The sequence below is a fragment of the Juglans regia genome, chromosome 6 (assembly GCF_001411555.2).
Source record: "Juglans regia cultivar Chandler chromosome 6, Walnut 2.0, whole genome shotgun sequence".
In the NCBI taxonomy this organism is placed as follows: domain Eukaryota; kingdom Viridiplantae; phylum Streptophyta; class Magnoliopsida; order Fagales; family Juglandaceae; genus Juglans; species Juglans regia.
This window is the reverse complement of record NC_049906.1, coordinates 9,849,637-9,859,725: the sequence shown is the minus strand read 5'-3', so window position 1 is coordinate 9,859,725 and position 10,089 is coordinate 9,849,637.

The following is a 10,089-nucleotide window of genomic DNA, read 5'->3' as shown; positions in this document are numbered from 1 at the left end:
TCCCATCTTCAGACCTGGCCACCTCAATTCCAAGGAAAAATTTCAGCTTGCCTAAGTCTTTGATTCTGAATTTTTCATGAAGAGTGGTTTTGAGATAGTTAATGCTTTCAATGTAATCACCAGCCACTATAATATCATCCACATATACCAAAATAGCTGTGAATGAACTTTTAGTGCTCTTGGTAAACAAGCTGTAATCAGCTTTAGACTGTGTGAATCCTTGTTCAACAATAAAATTGGAAAGCTTAGAATACCATTGTCGTGATGCTTGTTTCAATCCATATAAACTCTTATTTAATTTGCACACTTTCTTACTATCATCATTGGAATAACTGGGAGGAAGTTCCATATACACCTCCTCATCTAACTCACCATGCAAAAATGCATTATTTATATCAAATTGGAAAAGGCCCCATCCCTTTATTGCTGCTACAGCCAAGAGGGTTCTGACAGTGACAAGTTTAGCCACAGGTGAGAAAGTCTCATGGTAGTCTAGTCCTTCTTGTTGGGTGTATCCCTTTGCTACTAGTCTTGCTTTAAGCCTCTCTACAGTCCCATCAGGTTTAAAGTTAACCTTATAAACCCATTTACACCCAATTGCTTCCTTATTCGGTGGTAAATCAACTAAGGCCCAAGTGTTATTAAGTTCAAGAGCTTCTATTTCAGCTCTCATGGCTGTGCACCATTCAGGTGAATTTTTGGCTTCTTGATAAGTTCTAGGTTCATGTTGGGATGTAATTGAGGCAACAAAAGCTCTATGCAAATTGGACAACTTTTCATATGAAACACTATCACTAAGAGGATAAGCATTACCTGAGGGATTCTTGCCTTTCTGTTTGTCCAACATTTGAGATGGGTGAAGAGAGGTCAGCTGCTGACATATGAAATCCTGCAAGTGGGAAGGTGCTCTTCGAACCCTTGTTGACCTCCTAGGCAAGTGACTGATAGGTGTGGTATTTGATGCATAGTCATGAGTAGCAGAATATTGAGGGCCGGTTTCCGACTCAGTTTGAGAGAAAGTATCAAGAACTTCCTGTTCAGAGATGGTATTTTGAGAGTTTGCTTCAGTTTCTTAAGGAATGTTTGAAGTAGTGGTGATAGATTCTGTAAAAATGGTAGGGATTTGAGTAAAACTGATATTGTTTTGGTTTGATTCCACATGAGTGTCAGTGAGGATTTTATTTTTGTAAGGGAAAACATTTTCATAGAAAACCACATTTCTAGAAACAAATATTCTCTTGGTTTCAAGGTCTAGCAAAGTATATCCTTTAATCCCAAAGGGGTATCCCAAAAACACACACCTCTTTGCTCCAGGGTCAAATTTATGCCTTCCATTAACAATGGTTGTAGCAAAAGCTAGAGAGCCAAAAACTTTAAGGTGTGTGTAACTGGGTTTCTTTTTGAATAGAATTTGATAAGGGCTTTTATTGCTCAACATAGGTGAAGGTGTCCTATTTATGATATGTACAACAGTTAAAATACAATGATTCCAATACTTTAACGGAATGCTACTTTGGAATCTTAATGCCCTGGCTGTATTTAAAATATGTTGGTGTTTTCTTTCCATCACAACATTTTGCTGTGGCATCTCAACACAACTTCTTTGATGTATGATGCCCTTTTTGAGATAAAAATCCTTCATGTTAAACTCCCCTCCATTATCACTCCGAATGATTTTTATTTTGGTCCCAAATTGAGTCTCTATCATAGCACAAAAGCTTTGAAGGGTGGTGGTGGCATTAGATTTTAGTTTCAACATATAAGTCCAAGTGCATCTACTAAAATCATCCACAATAGTTAAGAAGTATTTTGATCCATCACTGCCAGTTTCATTGCAAGGACCCCAAATGTCACAATGTAATAATTCAAAACACTTTTATGTTTTGTGTGTGCTTATAGAAAATGGTAGTTTGTGGAACTTGGCTAAAGGACATATGGAACAAAGTTTTTCACTAGGATTTTTTGAAAAATGAACATCACCATCTATGTTAGAAACTGAGTAAGAAGAATGTCCTAGTCTATAATGCCAAACATCAAAATTTTGGTCATTGTTGGTGACTGAAGCAGAAATTGGGAGTGAAGATAATGGACTCATTTTGCCCAAGGCATCTAACAAGGCTGAGGGAGAGACTTCCCTTTGCAGTATATGATACAACCCTTGCCTCACTTCACCCATGCCAATCGTCCTCCAAACTGAAAGGTCCTGTATGTAGCAGAAATGAGGAAAGAAAATCAAACAACAATGAAGTGTTTGAGTTAGTTTTCTAGCAGAAATCAAGTTGAAAGTGAAGCTAGGAACACAAAGAGCATCCTGAAGGGTTAGAGAGTTTGTAATTCTTATTGTTCCTACGTGAATAACAGCAGCTATATTACCATTAGGTAGAGCAACAAAATGAGAAGCTTGTGATTGAATTGAAGAGAATAGCGAGGGAGAACAGATCATGTGATCTGTTGCTCTTGTGTCAATGATCCAAGGCACATTCAATTTATTTGAAGGCTTAGAATTAAAAACAGACATACATAACGACATACCAGAAATTTGATGAACATTTCCATCAGAAGACGAGGAAGCAAAAATGCTTTGAACATTGTTGGCAGAGGGGTTTGAGTGTAAAGGACTTGTGGCTGGTTTGAGCAAAGCCTGGAGCTGTGAGTATTGTTCTTGGCTTAAGGACACTTGAGACTTGTCATTTACCAAATCCTGAGCAGAAGTTGGAGATGCAGTGGCTTGGTTTGCTGAAGATCTGTTCCTCCCATCAAACTTGTGAGTTGATGGGTATCCATGAAGCTTAAAACACTTGTCTGCAGTATGACCTGGAATTTGACAGTGAGAACAAACTGGTTTGCTTGGGTTAGCCTTAAAGCATCTTTCTAGAGAGTGTCCTGATATTTTGCAAAAAGAAAAATAATATCGATCCCTCTTTTGTGTAGAAATGTTTGGTTTACCACCCTCCTTGTAGTTTCCTCGAGTAAACATTGCCATGGAGTTATGCACAGGTCCCTCAGTAGATATTTCCCTTCTTTTCTCTTCTTGTTGTATTATGGAATAAACCTCATTAAGACTAGGGAAAGGTTTGATTAAGAGGATTTGAGCTTTGATTCCCTTATAAGAATCATTCAAGCCCATTAAAAATTTCATAACCCAGTCCCTTTGTTGATTTTGTACAACTATTTTTAGGCCCCCACAACTGCAACTAGGAATGACCTCATAGTTCAAAAGTTCATCCAGCAAAGTTTTGAGTTTGGAAAAGTAAACACTTACAGCATCTTGGTTCTGCATTAGCATGGTTATAGCATGCTTAATCTAAAAAATCCGAGGAGCATTTTGTTGAGCAAAACATTGTTCTAACTCAAGCCAAAGTTGGTGTGCTGTTTCTGCATACACTGTGCTGCACTTGATGTCAACAACCATGGTATTTTGCATCCAAGTAATCACAATGTCATTACAACGCAGCCAATGTTCCATGAGGGGGTCATTTGGATCAGTTGGTTCACATAGACTTCCATCAATGAAGCTGAGCTTATTTCTTATTCTTAATGCTCTTTTCATTGAACGAGCCCATGAGTAATAGTTACTGGCATCCAAGCTATGAGTGACAAGCATGGAGCCAGTACCATCATTGGTGCCAATGTAGTATGGACTGCTTGAGTGAGAAGGGTCTTTGTTGGGATTGGGGTTTTGATTTTGGTTTTGGGTTTCTGAGTTGCTATCTTCCATAACCTTGCTCTGGTTTTGGGTTTCTGAGTTGCTATCTGAGTTGCTATCTTGGTTTTGGGTTTGGGTTTTTGAGTTGCTATCTTCCATAACCTTGCTCTGATACCATGTTAGAAATGTAAAAACAGTGTATGTAAAACACCAAGAGCAAAACAATGGACGAGGTTTGGAAAGGGTTGAATTTCTATATTTCCTTGTGTATTTCTGTCAGTACAGAGTCTGGCTATTTATAGCATTACATGAATATCACTAGCATACAAAAGGGCACTGTTGTGCACACTACTAACCAACTTTGCTTTTACAAAAATGAAAAAGGAGCAAATGACAGACAAAGGACAGAGCTGTGCATATAAAACAAAACTTCATGCTTCAGAATTTTCTTCTCTCATTCCCCTTGGTTCGTCCTTTTTTTTTTCTCCTCTTTGCTGACTTGCCATCCAGTGCTGATGTGGGTGAGAGTGACTGTTCTTGCCTTTCCAACTCAGCAGCTCCATTGCTCTTCAACAGATAACGTTCAAATACAAACGGCTTCTAACATTTTGTTTCTATAGTGGCACTATTAAGCATGAAAAGATGAGATGTTCAAAGATGAATGCAAGAAAGCAGATAATTGATGAGGTGTAGTCCTAGTATGGACATGACTTCGGGCTAATCCTATCAATTTCAATGGCTTCGAAGCAAGGGTGGTGGATTACCGACAGATTCTCACCTATTGTTCGACGGCAAGTCAACTTCGGCAAGAGGACAATGGAAAAGGCAATACAAAATCCTAGGCACAAACATTGGAAAATTTGGAGGAAATCCCGATGAATAAGGAGAATCCTGTGCCGTTAACAAACTTATCACAATCCAAGAATCAAGCTGATAAGGAAAGTTTATCCCAATGTAAGGCTAATGGTTTAATACAGGAGCCAATTATGGAAATTTCTCAGATCCCGGGAAAGAAAATTTCAAAGGATTCTAGTGCAATACAATAGCCTGGGATGGCTCTTAAAGATCAGGAAGCAGTAATGCAAATTACTAAAACCCCGAGTCAAGAAATTTCAAAAGATCCTGATGCTCTAGAACAGACTAGGATGGCTCTAGAAGATCAGGTAATTAGCTCCTTAGATGATTTTGTCACTGAGCAAATTACAGCTGTTAATAAACACTCTGCTTCTGAAGATACTAATGAGATTGAAGTCATAAAGTTTCCTAAAAAATAGAGAAGCTTTTAACTTTGAGGTGGTATTTCAGATAGAAGGCTTTATTAAAAGATCTAAATTTTCACTCTGTCGTGAAGTGAGTATAAACCAGGAAGAATTGGTGGAGGCTGTTAAGCAGCCCCACCAACAACTATGATCTGCCTAAGTTGGAACAGTTTGGGAACCCTTGCACAGTTAGAGAACTTCACCTTTTGGTGAAAATAGTTCCCAAATTTTATTTTTCTCGTGGAGACTAAATGTAACAGAATTAAAGTGGAAAGGGTAAAAATTGCTAGAATCTTAACACAATTTTGTAGTGGATAACAAGGGCATTAGTGGAGGTGTTGATTTCTCATGGAAGAATTTGTATAATGCAAGTTTAGACACATATTCTAATCATCTCATGTAACACCCGGACCCAATCAAGCTCTATTTTCTTTTTATTTGTTTAATTTTAGTTCATTTTATTTTAGTTTTTATTTTTTTTCCACACGTTAACTTCCCCGTATGTTTTATTTTTTTTTTCTTTCCGTCTTTATTTATTTTTCACCCCTACAGTTTTCCTCTCGTCCACAACATGCATGCACACACACAACTTACCCTTCCATCCGCACACACGTCTCTCTTATCTCTAGGGTTTTCGCATTATATTTATAGACACCTATGTTATTCCATGCTAGTAAAATTACTACCCAAACACAAGCCGCCGCACCACCTTAGAATTGCAAGCCTAGCCTCCATCCCCTCGGTTTCCTGCAATCCCGTATCAAGAGTCACCCCACATAAGCCAGCCCTCCGTCGTCCATACTGCTGCCACCAGCAACCTCCGTGCCCAGCTCAAACGAAACCGACGCAACCCATGCACACTGCATCTCCACGGATTGCGGCTCTTCCGCCGTACACCACAATCACCATCTTTAACCTGTTTTTCCCTCAACCTCCATGCATGAAGCCGCCAAGGTCATTACAGTGAACCCATGCCCCACTGCATGAAACCAGACCGCCCAGAATAAAACCATCGTGATTGCCACTGTTCAGCCTTGGTGCAACACCACAGCTCGCCCACAATTTTGCCTTGCATCACCGTACCCCACACGGTCTCATTGTCCCCTGTTTTAGCCACTGAAAACAGAGCAACCCAACCCGGTGCACTTGTCGTTCGAAGCACACACGGTGCCAGCGCTTCCACGTCGTTACTACCGGCACAGAGAACTCCGACGGTCACTCCACGCCACTCCTATCTGCCGCGTCCTGCTCGGTAAGCCACAGACAGCACCTCCGTGTCACACTCTCTCGGCTTACTCTATGTCTTTCATTTTTTTCCTCATTCATTGGTCTCTCTCTCTCGTCCAGTGCTTTGCCGAGATCACCGCCGTCTGCCTAGCCCCTCACCTACGTCGCATGCTGCTGCTTGATTTTCCTCCGTGAGTAAGCCCTGCCGTGCGTGTTATGTTCGTAAATTTACGTAGGTTTTTTGTTAGTTTTCAAAGAATTAGATGAAATTACCGTAATACCCTTTACTACATGTTATATTAATGGGCTTTTAAACTTTTATTATGTATTAGTACACTGTTATTTAATTATGATTACAGAAAATTATTTTAACATGTTATTAAGTAAGGTTTTATTTTTAAAGTAAACAATATTGATGTAATGTTATTTTTACATTTTAGATATGATTTAGTCTATTTAAAAATACTTATGATTTTTTTTAAAATATTGTGGGATAATTATATTTTTCAGTATTAAACTTCATAAGTTGTTTTCATTAATAAATAGGTCTAACTTTTAAATGTTTTAGTTATAGTTATTAAATCATAAGTGATGATTTGAAATTTTAGGTTTTGAGGAATTAAATAAGTTATTTAAGAAGCTTAGGATTAAACATCGAAATAAGTGGTTGATTGGAAATTTACGGGAATTACTTGATTATTTTATAGGTAATGATTGTTAATTGTTTGACATTTTGAGGAAAATTCTGAAAAAAGCTAAGAAGTTCAGGTAAGCGGAGTTCCTATGCTATACTTTGCATTAAAATAAAATGAGCTGAGGTTATTTTTGAAAAAATACATATATAATTATGAAAAGAAATTTGAACTACCTCAGTTATTTGTTCTGCATTACTCATAAGATTCTGGTTAAGAAGAAAATATTTTCTGTCATGACTGGTATAGACATGAGCTTATTTTTGACATTCTGTTTCTGAATTTTGATAAGAGAACGAATATGAAATTTGTGCATAAATTATGTTGTGATATGATTTTGTTCTGTTCTGAAGATTTTGTTCAGTACTCTATTTGAATAAGACGTGATTTCTGAAAACCTTTGGCATGACTCTCTGATTCTGAATTTGATTCTATTTCTACTCTGTTCAGTTACGGCTCTGCTACGGGTGATAATAGTGGCATACGGCCCAACCACGGGTTACAATAGTGGATACGGCCCAACCACGAGTAATAATAGTGGATACGGCCCTGCCACGGGTTATAGTAGTGGTCTCTGTTTTGAATGCACACCTTGGTGACATAGTGATTTATGTTCTGCTTGCTATCCGCAGATGCACAACCCTATCACGGAGGTTATACATGGCTTCTGTTTTGATATGATGTTCTGATGAAAATGATGATGATGATCATTTATGCTATGCCAAATAATACTTTTGAATGAAATTATTTCTAAATCTTCGCTCTGATATTTTGATAATATGTTTTGCTTCCGCACTCTGAAAATGAAAATGTTTTGTTCTGGATTCTGATTTCTGTAAATGCTCATGTTTACACACTGGTATATGTTCCCTGCTTACTGAGTTGTTGATAACTTACCCCTTATCTCCATATATTTTTCAGATAATTTTGATGGTTCAGTTGGAGAACAGGAGTAGAAAGTTTAGCAACGTGTGATGATCGTAATGGAATAAGTGTCTGAGGGTACAAATGCTTATTTGAGAGTCGTAGTTAGTAAACTGATTTATTTTTCGGGTATTTGATTTGATAAGTTGATGATGTTTTTGAGTTTTTGGAGAATTTCTAATTATGTTATTGGGGATTTCTTTATTGTCGCCATGGAGGAACTTAGATTTTTGGATTCATTAAATGGATTAATATTTTATGGGATTTTCTGGATTTTATAGTTATGTTATTTAAGTCAATTTTAAGTATTAAGAGCTAACTCTCCAGACCTCTGGGAACAGGGCGTTATATCCCATATCGCTTCAAGTTATTGATAATGCTAGTGGAGGAGCCTGTCTGGTTTATATAGTAATCCTTTGGTTGTAAAAAGAAAGGATAGTTGAAGACTTCTTAAAGCTTTGAAACCTAAATGGGATGTGACATGGTTATGTATGAGAGACTTTAATGAGATATTACACCACCATGCATGAGAGGTCTAGGGATGTTGTGAGACCTTTTACCCAGATGGAAGCATTTAGAGAGGCTATGGAAGAATGTGGCCTGAGTGATCTGGGATTTCAAGGTACTAAATATACTTGAAATAATAGTAGAGAAGGGAGATAATTTACTAAAGAAAGACTGGATAGGCCTTTGAGAATTCAGCTTGGTATACTTTATTTGAAGCCACCTCAGTTTGAAGCCAAGCAATCCAAAGCTCAGACCATTGCCCTCTTTTGATCTCAATGAAAAGTAAGCATGATGAAAGGAGTACAATTAATGTGTTTAGATATGAAACAAGCTGCGTATGAAGGGAGGACTATCACTCTTTAATTACTAAAGAATGGAAAAAATATGCTAATCTTCCAATAAGCTTTTGTCTGCTTCCATTGGCCTACAAAGATGCAAAGAGAGTTTGATCAAGTGGAGTAAAGAGGCAAATGGTAAACAGAAGGGTCTTATAAATAAGGAGTATAACTAGTTGTAGAAACTTCATAATGCTAATAATGGCGATTTGAACAAGGAAATCATAGTCTTGCAACAGGAAATGGATAAGGACCTTGAAGAAGAAAACCTCAAATGGAAGCAAAGAGCTAAGCCGAGGTGGTTGAGGAAAGGAGATAGGAATACAAAGTTCTATCACATGTGTGCAAATCAGATGGGAAATGCTAACACCATCAAAACAATAGTTGATGAGGTGGGATTTGAAGTAACAACACAAGAGGAGATAAGCTTCAGTTTCAAAGATTTTACAAAGATCTCTTTACTACCTCTCAACGAGAAGAGATTGAAGAATGCCTCAGACATATGGATTCCAAGGTGACTAAAGATATGAACTCTTACTTGTCGAGAAAGTTTACTGCTAAGGAAGTAGAGGAGGAAATTTTCTAGATGAATCCTCTTGGTTCCCTAGGTCCAGATGAATTCCCGGATGCTTTTTATTTTAACCATTAGAGCATAGTTGGAAAAGAGGTATGTGCAGCCGCCTTACACTTTCTTAATTCTAATGGTTGGCTAGATAGCATCAATGAAACCTACATTGCCTTGATTCCTAAGATAAAATCCCCTTCAAAGGTTTCTGAATTTAGACCAATTAGCTTTTGTAATGTCATGTATAAAATTTCCTAAAAAATATTGTAATGTCATGTATAAAATTCCCCGAGCTTATTTCTCCCACACATAGTGCTTTTGTGCTAGACAAGTTGACTTCTGACAATATATGTAATTGTGGCTTTTGAATCTATACATTCCATGAACAATAACATGTAAGGAAAATCAGGTTTTAGGACCACAAAACTCGACATGAGCAAGACTTATGATTAAATAGAGTGGATATTCTTGAGCGAAATAATGCATAAATTGGGTTTTGCTGAAAGATAGATGAACTTAGTTATGAGATGTATGGAATTAGTGTGTGGTGCCCTTGACCCCACGTGTGATTTGGCGAGAGTCGTGACGTCGGGGTTATGGCCACTCGAGTCACACACCCCATGCGCTAAGTGGAAGTAAGTGTGTGTACGAGCATGCATTATAAAAGTGTACAGTTTATAAACATAGCGGAAAATAATAAGGTAGTTCAAAAACCAAGTACCAGAAAATTTAAATAAAACCCAACAAAGAAGTCATCCATAGGGTTATTATAGCCATCCAGCTTATTAAAATAAAATAAGAGTCCATCAACTACAAAGGGAATAAACCCCTGGTCATCACTCTTCAGGTGGAGTCAGTCCTTCATGCTCAAATCTGTTATTTGCATCAAAGTCTACGGTTCCATGAAACGGAACCGCAGGTGGGAACACCATAA